We start from the raw sequence: 14,600 nt of genomic DNA on the forward strand, positions 1-14,600 counted from the left end.
GTCAAAGCCATATTCTAAATTCAGAGGATGACACGGGCCGTGTCAAAGGGACACGGCCGTGTCAGGAGGCCTGGGACAAAAAATACCAAATTTTAAGCTGACAGAAGCTGACACGGGCAGCCCGTGTCAGTATGTGACGCTGATTTCATGATATTTTCATATTTTGTCTATGGGTTAACATGTGGGGGTGTTTTTGGTATTTCCAACTGACCTAAGTGAGTCTGCACTATTTTAGAAGAGTTTTAACGATGAATTAGAGGACTTTTTTGGCCAGGAGAAGACACGGTTGAAGATTGGAGAAAACAAGGGTTTGGGAGAGAAGAAGGTTTTCATGAACGGAATCGATTGAAGATCAACTTTCATCTCAATTCTTGTAATGTCTCTATTTTATATTTTGTTTTCTTTGAACAATATGAGTAACTAAACTCTAATGCTAGGGGGTGTCCCTGATTTGATTATGTAATGATTTTGAATTCCTGAGTTCATCAATAGATTTATTTTCTTATTTAATTTAATTGTACAAGGTTTTTATGCTTTCTTTGTCGGACCAACAAGATTGATTTACGGTTAACAACCAGCTGGACAGCGGTTGTTAAGGTTTTTGTACGATTAGACTATAGTAGATATCACCTAGGACTAGGGATACCCTATAGTTACCGGTTAACTCTTGATAACATAAAGGCTTGATTTCATCATAATTCTCTAAGGACTTAGGATTTAGGATGAATGTTCAAAGGTTTTCCCGCTAAGGAATTAGGGGAAAATATCCTAAAGGGCTGGTAATTGAATAATATGAACTTGTTGAGGAGATCTAAATCCAAGGTTATTACAGGAACAATCACACACTTTACCCTAGCATAATACTCATATTTGTCAAAAAGTCAATTTACTTTTCTGCTTATTTTAATTATTGTTTAGTCACAATTTGCAAACACAACCCCAACATTAGTTTTGTTTAATTGAACTACAATTTGCACTCGATATTACTACGCAGTCCTTGAGATCGACATTCGGGGAATTTCTCCGTTATTACTACAGAGGCAAAATAGTACACTTGCTATTTTTCCGATCAATGATCAAATCGCTTAACATAAATGGTTATTGTGGCACAATGAAACATATGAGAAAGATTCTTTATAGGATTTAGTGGGATTCAAGAAATGATTCCTAAAAACTGTGCCAGTATTCCAATGTGGAATAGAAAATTAATTATGTGCTAATAAGGTCTTCATATAAGCTTTATGGTACAACAATAAGAATCCTCAATAGGCAGAGAAAGGGGTCTATATGCAAAGTTAGCACTCAAACACCCAAGTCAGTGAGATCAGATAGGTGTAACTAGCAAGGGTGAATGAACTCGTACCTTTGTATAGCGTGGGATCATTGTGTCTTCTTATGGATCTAGTTAGGGATCTTCAGTTCTAGAAGGTGGTATTGACGATCATTTCTTCCTTTCTTATCGACTCTAGAATTATTAGGCTCATCTGAGTTGCGACATTAGCAATATGGGACGCTTGGATGGTGAGGAATAAAAAGGATGTTCATAATAGAGTTTTTGTGTTTGTGCTCAACAAGAGCTAAATGTTAGCCTTGCTCAATGATAACTCAAGATTTTTTTTGAAATGTGTAACACCCTTCTAATCCCCCGCGGAATACAAAATAATTTCAGAGTAAAACATGCAAAAAGGATGCCACAACTCTTTAATAAAATTTTAAAACCATTTTTCATGCTTTTCCGAGGAACATAATTCAACATTATTCACAAAAAACATGTTTAACGCAACGGAATAGAATTTCAACAAAATTGAATAATGTTAACATTGGTTACCAACACCAAAGATTCATCGACTCGTAATTCAACAAAATTTATTCAAACAACCAAAAATAAGAGTTTATTAAATAACTCTAAAACAAAGAACATTCCCTAGTGTTACAAGACTAGAGCATAACACCCGACACGACTGAAACTAAACGGACTAGTTTTACGAGCTATCCTCACCAAGCACAAAAGTTGCTACTCCTTAATCTGAAAATAATCAACAGTAAAGGTGAGACATATTCATAATTAACATACAAATAAAACAATCACATCATACATAATTTTACACCGAACGCAACATTAATATTACGATTATGTTGCCACAACATTACCACATTGTCACATTCATCAAATTATGCACATAATGTACAATCACACCATAAAAGGATTAAATCGAGATTTTCACAATAAAATCGGGCCACTGCTTGCTAAACCATTTTACTAGATAGAATACTCAATTACCTTTCCAACGCTCAAAACGGCGGATAAAACGGACTTATGGGTCAAAAGTTATGACATTTTGAAGTTCAAAAAAATTCAGTCCAACTCACTGGGAACGGTTCTCCAATTTGGGAACTCGGGTTCCCTATCTAAAATCTCAATTTTTACGTTCCAGAGAGGCTGGGAACCCAGTTCCCCAATTTGGGAACATGGGTTCCCCTGAACCAGAACCCAAAAATCCCCTTTTTGACAGCATTTCCTCTTCTCCAATTCAAACCCAAAACATTTGCAACATCAAAACAGTACCAAATTCAATATTCTAACACATTCCTAACATGCTTGGGGTTTATCTAACATCAAGTATAATCCCTAATCACTAATTTCATCAAAATCCTTCAAATTATCCCATAGGTTTCAAAACCCCAAAATCTCTAATAATTCAATTGGGACAAACAATACACGTAATCAATTCTATCATTCATAAACTGATAATATAGGCTAAAAAGAATTAGTCCCCCTTACCTTAGCCAAGATCAGGAGAGCTTCCTCTTCCTCTGCTTTCACGTATGCTTGATTATTCTCCTTTCTCCTCTTTGCTTTCTATCTTCTTTTCTTTCCAACTTCCTTTATTATATGAAAATAAAAATTACTTTAATAAGGCCCTTGTTTACACCTCCCCTTTACTAACTATCACATTAGGCCCAACTATTTCATTTTTCCTAATTTTCCAATAAATCGCCAAAACTCTAAATAATCCAATAAATAATTTAAATTTCAATTAAATTAATTAATGGAAATTATGGGGTGTTACAAAAGGCCACCTAGAAGTCTTTGAGTAGGTGGTTGGATTCTCATCATCCAAAAAATGGTAGATTTCTTTGAGTCTCTGGGGTCAGGTGAGGGACCTATTGATTTTGGTGTTGATTCGGAATAATTTTTAGAGAGGACGATGATGCAGTAGTGCCATTTATTTACTAAAGTTGTGGATTATCGACAATGGCGCTCCCAACTGACTACATTGTAAAGGCCATTAATCTTAGAACAATCAAGTAAAAGAAATTTTAAGTACATTTCTCGTAGAGAATATTGCTAATCTTTACTGAACCTAAGATTTGCAAACAGCAAGCTAATTAGATTGAGATGGATGCTGACAATAGGTAAGTGCTACACAATTGGAATGTTGTACTTACAAATGCCCTCATCTTCAAGTAAGAATCGTGGTAGCAAGGTTTAGGGCCAAAAACTTATTGTACCTGAGCCTAATTTATGAGTTCTCCTTTATATGTATAGAATTAAGATTTTATGATTCAAAATCCTATTTCAATATTCGTAATCAAATCATGACATGATTTAAATCACATGGTTCTGATTAGCATGACAACGCTAATTCAATTTTTAGAACATATCCATACTATAGCCTGTTTTCATGCTAGTGACTTGAAGATGATCTAGTATGTAGCCGTCTCAAATTTTTGTAGGACTTGTGTAAGTTAGTAGTATAGTTTAACCATGACAAAATAAATAGATGTCATATTTAATCTCGATCTAACCAGACAAATATTTTATGAGGTCCTATTTAACTATAATTTAATTCTGATAAATTTGAGACCCCACACTATAACTCGTATTGCACATCTTCAAAGACGTCTCTCTTAATAGATTAGGTTAACCCGATGTAAAACAAAGTCTATTCAATTTCATTATTTCATGATCACTTGATACCTTTCTTCCAAAATTGCATGGAAAGCAATTCCATTCCAATAATAAAGATGTTTCTCCACTTCCCTTTTAACGATGCCAAACCAAACCAAGTGAAAGTTTCATTGATGCACGTTTTTTATTCCTTCAATTCACCAATGTTTCTCCTTCCTTTCTTTATAATTTATTCGTGTCTGCTTATTAAGTGACGGAAGCACTACTAAGTTATGACGTTACTGATTGGTAATCTCTGTGCCTTCTGTTCTGTCAACTACTTCACTTAAAGAAAGACAGACAGTGTATGGTGAATGAGTGGAACCCAACATTATAGGCCACATTGTAGTTATTGTAGCCAATGGTTTGTGATTATTTGCTTTGCTGTGTACAACTAAGCTACTTTATGGTAGAACAAAGCATGATGTGGGATGAAATAATGGGATATGGTTTTCATTGGTGCTCATCAAAATTGATTTGATTTGATGTATATATCATATGTAATATCTAATTGGATTGGATTTGGGATGACCATCTAAATTCTAATATTATTGAAAGAAAAAAAAAATTTTAAATATTAACTATAAGGACGAAGAGAAAGACTCGTTAATATAGAAATTAAACATGAATGAAATTCAATTAAGTAATCTTTAAATTTTTTTAAACGACTTATCTTGAACAAAAATTTAAATTTTTTTTAGTTTAAAAAATTTTAAAAATAAAAATTCATTTTAATTTTGAATTATGAAATTTTAGAAAATCAAAATTAATTTCAATCATAAACACAAAAATAAATATTCATTATAAATATATTTCATTTAAAATAATTCAAACAAATAGATATTTAAAATAACTAAAATATCACAAATATATAATATATTTATTTAATAGTAATTTAGTTGGTAATGGATAAAAGTGGTGATTATCAACAAACACTTGTCAAAGTAGTGATCTATAGTGGTTAAAGTAGTATTCGACGGTGATTGTCGATGGTGGTTAATGTCGTGATGTTTTGTAGTCAGACTAGTAGTGGTGATTAGTGATGGTCAAAGGCGGTCAATGTTATGGTGTTTTGTGGTCTTAGTAGTAATGGTGACTAGTGATGATCAGAGATGGTCGGAGTATTGGTCAGAATCTTTAGAGTGGTGGTTGCTGGTGGTGGCTGATATAGAATGATGACGGTCATTGTTGGTATATAACATGTTGTTTCTCAACCGTTAAAAGAATTAATTAAACTATCATATTAAATTAAATTAATATATATATATATATATATATATATATATATATATATATATATATATATATATATGGGACGACTCAGGTGAGAACACTTGGTTATTATGAGAAATGAGAACAATGAATCTCGACCATTAAATTTTAATTTTGTTGATTTTAATGGACTGGATTTGTTTCTCTTTCTATGATCCTTAGTATTTATTTTAAATCAACATAGAAAGAGAAACCAATCCAGTCCATTAAAATCAACAAAATCAAAATTTAATGGTCGTGATTCATTGTTCTCATTTCTCATAATAACCAAGTGTTCTCACTTGAGTCGTCCCCTGTATATATATATATATATATATATATATATATATATATATATATATATATATATATAGGGGACGACTCAAGTGAGAACACTTGGTTATTATGAGAAATGAGAACAATGAATCACGACCATTAAATTTTGATTTTGTTGATTTTAATGGACTGGATTGGTTTCTCTTTCTATGATCCTTAATATTTATTTAAAATCAATATAGAAAGATAAACCAATTCAGTCCATTAAAATCAACAAAATCAAAATTTAGTGGTCGTGATTCATTGTTCTCATTTCTCATAATAACCAAGTGTTCTCACTTGAGTCGTCCCCATATATATATATATATATATATATATATATATATATATATATATATATATATATATATATATATATAATTATAATGTATGACCTGAAATATATGCTACATATTTTCTAAATTCAAACAAAATTTTATTTATATAGAAAGAGTAGTTGGTAGAATGTAATGGATAAACTTATAAACTAAATAATAGAAGTTAAGTTTGTGGATTTTATTTATAATATTTGATAAAATTAATCAGTTAACTTAATGGCATAAAATTTTATTTTTTTTCAATTATTATTTTTTACAATTATGATAAAAAATAATAAAATTAAAATAAAAACTAATAAACAAATATTATACTTTTCGTTCAAATTTAAAAATTATTTATATATACATATATAATTATTTATATATATATAATTATTTATATATATATATATATATATATATATATATATATATATATATATATATATATATATATATATCACATCACTTATAAATCAAATCTCTCGTTTATAAATTTTTAAATAACGTGAGACTTAATCACTCGTATTTATATTTTAAATATATACATATACGTGTATTAAGAAATGGGTCATGCTAACATGTACTCCTGGAGTATTTGTTAAGATATTATAATTAGAAAAAATTAAATGTAATAAAGTCATATTTAAATTTTTTAAGATATTAAATGTTTGTGTTCCAAGAAAATATTTCTATAAATAATTTATTAATTTATACCCTTGGACTATAATTTAGCTTTTTCCTTAAACAATTTATACTATTTTTAATGCACATGCTTATATAGTGCACAATAGAAGCTATCTTCCATGGAGGCTATTTAATAGTCAGTCTACTATTAGATTGGTTGCAAACATTCTTTTGTTTTTATTAGTACATTAGTGTTTGTTGAAGTTGAGACCTAGAATAGGAAAAGTTAAGAGTTTATGTTATACTCTCTTCGGCTCTTGAATTATAAGTAAAAAAATTATTTTAAAATTTATTGAGTAATGAATGTATCCGGTCTACATAAAAAGTCAGATACATTCATTATTTAATAAATCTAAAAAAAGAATATTTACTTATAATAATGTCCTGAGAGAATATTTACTAAAAGAGTGAAATTAGTAAGGTTCTAAGGTTTTAGCTTCCTTTAAAGTAAGCTAATGATAATGATGTCAACTAATTAATAAATTAAAAATGAATATTACAACTATATAATAATAATAATAATAATAATAATAATAATAATAATAATAATAATTATACTAATAATAATAATAAGAATAATATTAATAATAATAATAATAATAATAATAATAAATTTGATGAAACAATAATTGTTCTGAATTAGTCAAAATAGTTTCACATTATTTAAAAATCAAAATGTAATGTAATTTATATATGAGATCAATAACTAAGGATTTTCTTATAAATAAGGATTTTCTTATTCTAAAGTAAGCAACATTTATTTGTTAAAATTTAGAGCCCACTTAAATAGAATAAAGAATTTTAAATGAGTTTTGCCAATGGATTACACTCTCAACTTGAATGCTCCCACTTTTTAAACATTCCTTTATTTTTATAAACTTGTAATAATAACCTTATGAGTTATCCACCTACTTGGCTACTACCAATCGTAGGCTTTAGAATCTAATGCAACATTAAACAACTAACCTATATACTCCTATATTGCATAATCCTTTTAAAGAAAATCAAGGAGGGGACATAATCATTCATAACTATACCATTATAAAATGATAGTGTTGATGTTGATAAATAATCAGTACCATTATTAATCCATTACCAACAAGCTCCCCAACCCAACCATATGGTAATCATGAAAAAGACATGTGCTATGAACAATGAAGTGCTGTGGACCTTACAATTTGTATTGTCATGTGCTGTTTTTTGGTTGTTGAAAAATTGAATTCCACTAGCAAAAGTGTCACAAAATGAATTATTATGTGTTAGAGGATAAATTATTAATGGAAGTATCTTCCTTTTAATTCAAACCATGTAATCAATGACATATGCTCTAGTAAATGTTGTACGTTGGTTTTCAGTTTTCATCCATAAAATGCCAAAGGGCAGAGAATAGGATGTTGTATACTCCTGTTCTTTTGTTGTCGCATAGCCGACTTCAAAGTGGCAATTAATTGACTAGAAATGAACACAATTATAGTTGATAAACAATCGTAGTGACATTTCTAAATGTGTCATAACTTAGGAATTTTTTCCACCTCAAAATCATTTCCAACATATACATCCGCACAAAAGAAAATATAGTCTTCAAAAAGATGCTTAGAGCAGGTTATTATTGGCTGCAATGGAATCTGATTGCTACAAGTTCGTAAAGAAGTGTCACAAGTGTCAAGTGTATGCTGACAAAATTCATGTGCCTCTGACAATTCTCAATGTTATCTCCTCTCCATGGCCTTTCTCTATGTGGGGTATTGATATGATTGGCATGATTGAACCTAAGGCTTCGAATGGACATCGATTCATCCTGGTAGTAATTGATTATTTTGCCAAATGGGTAGAAGCTGCTTCATATGCTAATGTAACAAGGCAAGTTGTGGTAAGATTTATCAAGAACAATATCATCTGTCGATATGGTGTGCCAAGCAAGATCATTACTAATAATGGTTCGAATCTGAATAACAGCATGATGAGAGAACTATGTGAAAGCTTCAAAATTGAACATCACAACTTTTCGCCTTATAGGCCAAAGATGAATGGAGCCGTTGAAGCAGCAAATAAGAATATTAAAAAGATTGTTCAAAAGATGGTTGTTACATACAAGGACTGGCATGAGATGCTCCCATTTGCTTTGCATGGGTACCGTACATTTGTTCGTACTTCAATCGGGGCAACTCCCTTTTCTTTGGTCTATGGTATGGAAGCAGTGCTCCCTATTGAGGTTGAGATTCCATCGTTGAGAGTTTTAATGGAAACCAAGTTATCTGAGGCTGAGTGGTGTCAGAGCAGGTTTGATCAATTGAATTTGATAGAAGAAAAGAGAATGACAGCTTTATGCCATGGTCAGCTATACCAGAAAAGAATGAAGAAAGCTTTTGAGAAGAAGGTTCGACCTCGCGTATTCAGAGAAGGCGACCTCGTGCTCAAAAGGATCTTGTCTTTCACCTCCGATTCAAGGGGCAAGTGGACTCCTAATTTTGAAGGACCATATGTTGTTAAGAAAGCCTTCTCTGGAGGTGCATTAATTCTTGCAACTATGGATGGAGAAGAGCTCCCACGTCCCGTGAATGCTGATGTAGTCAAGAAATACTTCGCCTAAAAAATAAATAATAAAAGAACAGCTCGCTAAGTTGAAAACCCGAAAGGGCGTCTTAGGCAAAAAAGAGCGTCTCGGTGAATTGAAAACCCGAAAGGGCGGTCCAGGCAAAAATTAGAGACATAAACAGAATAAAAATACTTGGTGGACTGAAAACCCGAAAGGGCGGTCCAGGCAAAAGTTAGGGATTCATGGCAAGTAACTACATCAGACAAGACTCGATCATCAGCAGTCATTTGTGTATCATGAGAAGTTCAACACATTTCAACGGAAGCCTTTGCTCAGGAATTCAAAGTTGAGAGAGAGAGAGGATGGGGTCATTACATTTCAATGTACCTTTTCCACAAAATTACCACTTTCCAAACTTTGTAATCATCCATGGGGTCTTGCCATTTGCAGACTACCATTCTATTAATAAAGTTTGAGCCTTTGCCTGTTATTTGCAATCTTATTTCTTTCATATCTCTTAAATGTCATTTATTGTTGATAGTAATTTTTGAAACAAAAAGAAAATGATTTCAACAAAATCCTTTTTGAAAAATATAAAAGGAGTTTTATTTTGATTCATGAGTATGTTGCAAGGAATGGATATGTTGATGTATTCAGGTGCAAAAGAAGAAGAATGTACTCCAGTTGGTGTATCTTTGGCCTGGTTCGAATATTATGTAGAACTCAGCTATTATGTTCTCTCAGCTCCGATGTTTCCTCAGTGTTGAGTAACATTTATTCCAAAGCCATCAAAAGCTTGTTGTAGCAATTTCTGTTCATATTTGTGGATGATACCTCGAGTGTTCAGCTTGAGACATGCTTGATTATATTTTTGTACTCTATCTCTTGAGTGAATACTTGCGCTAAGTTTTGGCAGCATATGCATCATTAACATGCATCAAAAACAGTCATGCATTCACATTTGCTATCATGAAGTTTACTGTCAATCAGATTTCTCTTTCATTTAGAGTGTCTTTAGGCAGAAAATACTCACTTTACTTGAAATCCCCACTGAATTTATTTCTATGTGGATAATATGTTTCAATTATTCTGTTCAAAATGCTTACGAAAAGAAATCCAGTGAGTTATTCCCTCACTTGATCCAGTCTTATTTGGCAGCTTCTTTCCATTTGGCCATGGATTGAATTTTGGTCGCTGGATGATGGTTGTTTGAGATTGTGCACTTGTGATTGCACCCTCAATCTTTTAAAAGAAACGCAAAGTATTATTGATATACTTATGTTTGCTTCTCACCGTCAGTGGTACGTCGGTGCATCTCTGCTCACCTTCAGTGGAACGTTGGTGTATATTGTTATACCTTCATCGTCAGTGGTACGTCGATGTATTTTATTCATACCTTTAGTGGAACGTTGGTATATTTTATCATCAGTGATACGACGATATATCTCTTTTCTACCTTCAGTGGAACGTTGGTAGCTTACCATCAGTGGAACGTTGGTATATTTTATCGTCAGTGGTACGACGGTATATCTCTTTTCTACCTTTAATGGAACGTTGGTGTATCTTGTTATCTTCATCGTCAGTGGTACGTCGATGTATTCATACCATCAGTGGAACGTTGGTATATTTTATCGTCAGTGGTACGACGGTATATCTCTTTTCTACCTTCAGTGGAATGTTGGTAGCTCACCATCAGTGGAACGTTGGTGTATATTGTTATCTTCATCGTCAGTGGTACGTCGATGTATTCATACCTTCAGTGGAACGTTGGTATATTTTATCGTTAGTGGTACGACGGTATATCTCTTTTCTACCTTCAGTGGAACGTTGGTAGCTCACCATCAGTGGAACGTTAGTGTATCTTGTTATCTTCATCGTCAATGGTACATCGATGTATTTTATTCATACCTTCAGTGGAACGTTGGTATATTATCGTCAGTGATACGACGGTATATTTCTTTTCTACCTCTAGTGGAACGTTGGTGTATCTTGTTATACCTTCATCGTCAGTGGTATGTCGATGTACTTTATTCATACCTTCAGTGGAACGTTGGTATATTTTATCGTCAGTGGTACGACGGTATATTTCTTTTCTACCTCCAGTGGAACGTTGGTAGCTCACCTTCAATGGAACGTTGGTGTATCTTGTTATACCTTCATCGTCAGTGGTACGTCGATGTATTTTATTCATACCTACAGTGGAACGTTGGTATAGTTTATCGTCAGTGGTACGACGATATATCTCTTTTCTACCTCCAGTGGAACGTTGGTTGCTCACCTTCAAGTGGAATGTGTATATTGTTATCTTCATCGATAGTGGTACGTCGATGTATTTCTATTCATATCGTCAGTGGTACATCGATATATTTTATTCATACCTTCAGTGGAACGTTGTATATTTTATCGTCATTGGTACGACGATATATCTCTTTTCTACCTCCAGTGGAACGTTGGTAGCTCACCTTCAAGTGGAATGTTGGTGTATATTGTTATTTTCATCGACAGTGGTACGTCGATGTATTTCTATTCATATCATCAGTGGAACGATGGTGTTTTCTCCTTATATCTTCAAAATGAAGGATTGGTATTCTCCAGTGAAAGGTGATATATTTTCTCATCCCCAGTGAAAGAGGGTGCATTCCTTCTCCACCTTATTTGAAAGTTGGTGTATTTTTCATCTCTAGTGAAAGGTGATGCTTTAACCTCTCTGGTGCAAAATGTTTTCCCCAGTGAAGTTTCTTTTCCCAGCAAAGTTTCTCCAACAAAGTTTTGTTTTCCCCAGTGGAGTTCTTCTCGCAAGACATTTGTTTTCCCCAATGGAGTTTCTTTTCCTCCCCAGTGGTGTCCCGTTTTATCATCATCATATGCATTCATTAAACATTGCATTGCATCTTAGGTTCAAAAATTGTGTTTTATATATTTAAGTCTCTTCAATATCGTCAAAACGAAGATTTACAATCATCGCATCTCTGGATCGAAGAAACTTAAATAGGGGCATCTGTCATACCCCAATTTTTGACCCTAAGATCATACATCATGTACATCCCAATCATTAATCAAGAGCTTCACTGTGAAGTTTTGTTTTCGGTGTTTTGCTCGCTTCGTCTCTGAGAGGAACTATCGGGCACCTAATTTTGTTTAATTTGTTTTATACTAACCAAAATCCAAAAATATGTATTTGGTCTCTTTTGTTTATATTTTACAGGTAAAAGACCGGGCAAAAATCAAAATAGTGCAAGAAGAAAATTTTTGAAAATTTGAAGGTGGAAATCGATTTACCCATATGGGAAATCGATTTCCTGGGGCGAAAATTCAAAAAAAAATAGAGAGGGAAGCATGACATCATTTTGGTACCTATTTTCTTTGATCATTTTTGCCATTTTACCAATTTTCCACCTCATAAAAAATAATTCCCTTCGTTAACCCCATTTTAACCTCATTTTACCATTTAAACACCAATTAAGCACAAATTAATTACCAAATACACAATGACCAAATTGTCACTACTCTTGCTCCAATTCTATAAATAGAGGCCTTTCCTCCCTCATTTCACAAGCTTGGAGAGCCAAAAAAGTTCTTGCAATTTCATTTCTCATCCTTTCCAAAACCCTCACCCAAAGTTCATTTTCATAGAATTAGTAAGGTTCACCTTGAATCTTGCTAGTTTTGAACTAAACCTTCTTCATTTCACTCTTTTCTTTGTTTGTTCATCTCCAATTTTGAAGGATCTACTCATTTGGTGCTTGTTCTTGAAGCTACTCCAAGATTTTGTTCAAGAAGTGGTAAAATTCTAAACTCTAAGATGTAGATCTTTGTTGCTTGTGTTCAATGCATCTTTGATGCTACATTGGTCCTATTTGATGGTGAATTGATGGAAATTTCGTGCTCCAATGGATATGTGATCATAAGGTGTTTGTATGTTTGCCTAAATCAAGTTTTATACTTCATAATGCTATTTTTTTGAAAACTATGTGCAGGAAATCGATTTCCTACAGAGGGAAATCGATTTCCACTCTGTTTTTTGTGCCAGATTTGAATTCTGCAGGCAGGAAATCGATTTCCTACAGAGGGAAATCGATTTCCAGTGAGGCAGAATGCTTGTTTTTGCTATTTTTGACTTGTTTTTGGTTCTAACTCTTCTTCTACTCCATTCGTTTGATATTTCCTTTGAATCACAAATTAGAGGCCTAATTTCTCTCTAATATCAATGGACTTAGGGCGTCGATAGGATGAAAATCCGAATCCGCAATATTAAGTGATTGAAATTATGGATGAAAGGAGCTTTTGAATGTGGTTCTATCTTTTATTTCTTTTTCTTTTGATCGATGAAAGTCTTAATACCTTGAGAATTCTTATGGATTCTTGGTAAAGACTAGATCGTTACCTATTTTCTTTTCGTGCGATATTGCTTTCGGAGAGTGATCTATATATCGCTTCTCTCGCATGCATTAGCACATAAAGTTGTGACCGGCCTCGTTGTAGGGTGATTTCTACATAAATCACTTGGCGATCTGCTTAACATAGCGCAATATTTTGTGTCCCGAATAAAAAAAAAGATCAAACATGGAAGAGAATTGTATGCGGTTGATTTAAGACTTATGGAAGTTTATCGTGTAGTCGCTATGATTTTATCAAGCTTCTGATAAATTTCCATTGAATTTAAATCCGAGAACATCCTTCACTCACCATCGATCTTTATCACTAACTTTGATAACATACTTGACAAGTTTCAAGATGGTTATCTTTAACATCTAACAATTAACTTTAATTTCCGCATTTTATTATATTGCTCTTTATTTTTTCGCTTTATTGCTTTATTTTATCGTTTCATCATGTTTATGTTTCCGCCAATTTCTCTTTGTCCATTTGGACGTTTATATTCCGCCATTTTCTCTTTGTCCATTGGGACGCTATGTTTATGTTTCCGCTATTTTTCTTTTTGTCCACTTGGACCATACTTTATTTTTGTGCTAAAACACTAATAAATAACAAAAATCTAAAAAACGTTTAAGACTCTCTTTCGGACTATTGGCTACTATCCCGAGCATTTTGGAGATGTGAACTTGTTGGACTTAGTACCTCTGGACCCTTATTCTGGTATTACTCTGTGATTGTTTTGTCTGTCTGGCATTGGATTGTTATCTGTTTGTGTGTGCAGGTATTTCCTTGAAATTCCTTGATGGTTAATTCCAAGGCATTGAGATAAGGGTTTTACCCGAAAACAGCCGTTACTCTGCCCGATTTTCGTAAGAATTTTAATGTGCTTAATGCAAAGTGGTGCTAAAGATAATAAGTTCATCTGGATCCCCAAGTGGTAATGCTCCGGTTTAGTGTTAGTATTCCAAAGGATGGGAAATCTACCTGACTCTTAATGTCAAGTGTTGGCTTCTTATTTCGGTTAGACCGTTCTTTTCCTTAGCTTTTATTTTATGTATTATGATAGCCTCTTCATCTCCTCCCCTTCTTATATTTTCAAAATCTCCTCCCTTTTTCAAAATTCTTCTTATGTTTGCAACCTTTTTAAAACCTTTCTTTAAAATAA

Source organism: Vicia villosa, linkage group LG7 (genome assembly GCF_029867415.1).
Source record: "Vicia villosa cultivar HV-30 ecotype Madison, WI linkage group LG7, Vvil1.0, whole genome shotgun sequence".
In the NCBI taxonomy this organism is placed as follows: Eukaryota; Viridiplantae; Streptophyta; class Magnoliopsida; order Fabales; family Fabaceae; genus Vicia; species Vicia villosa.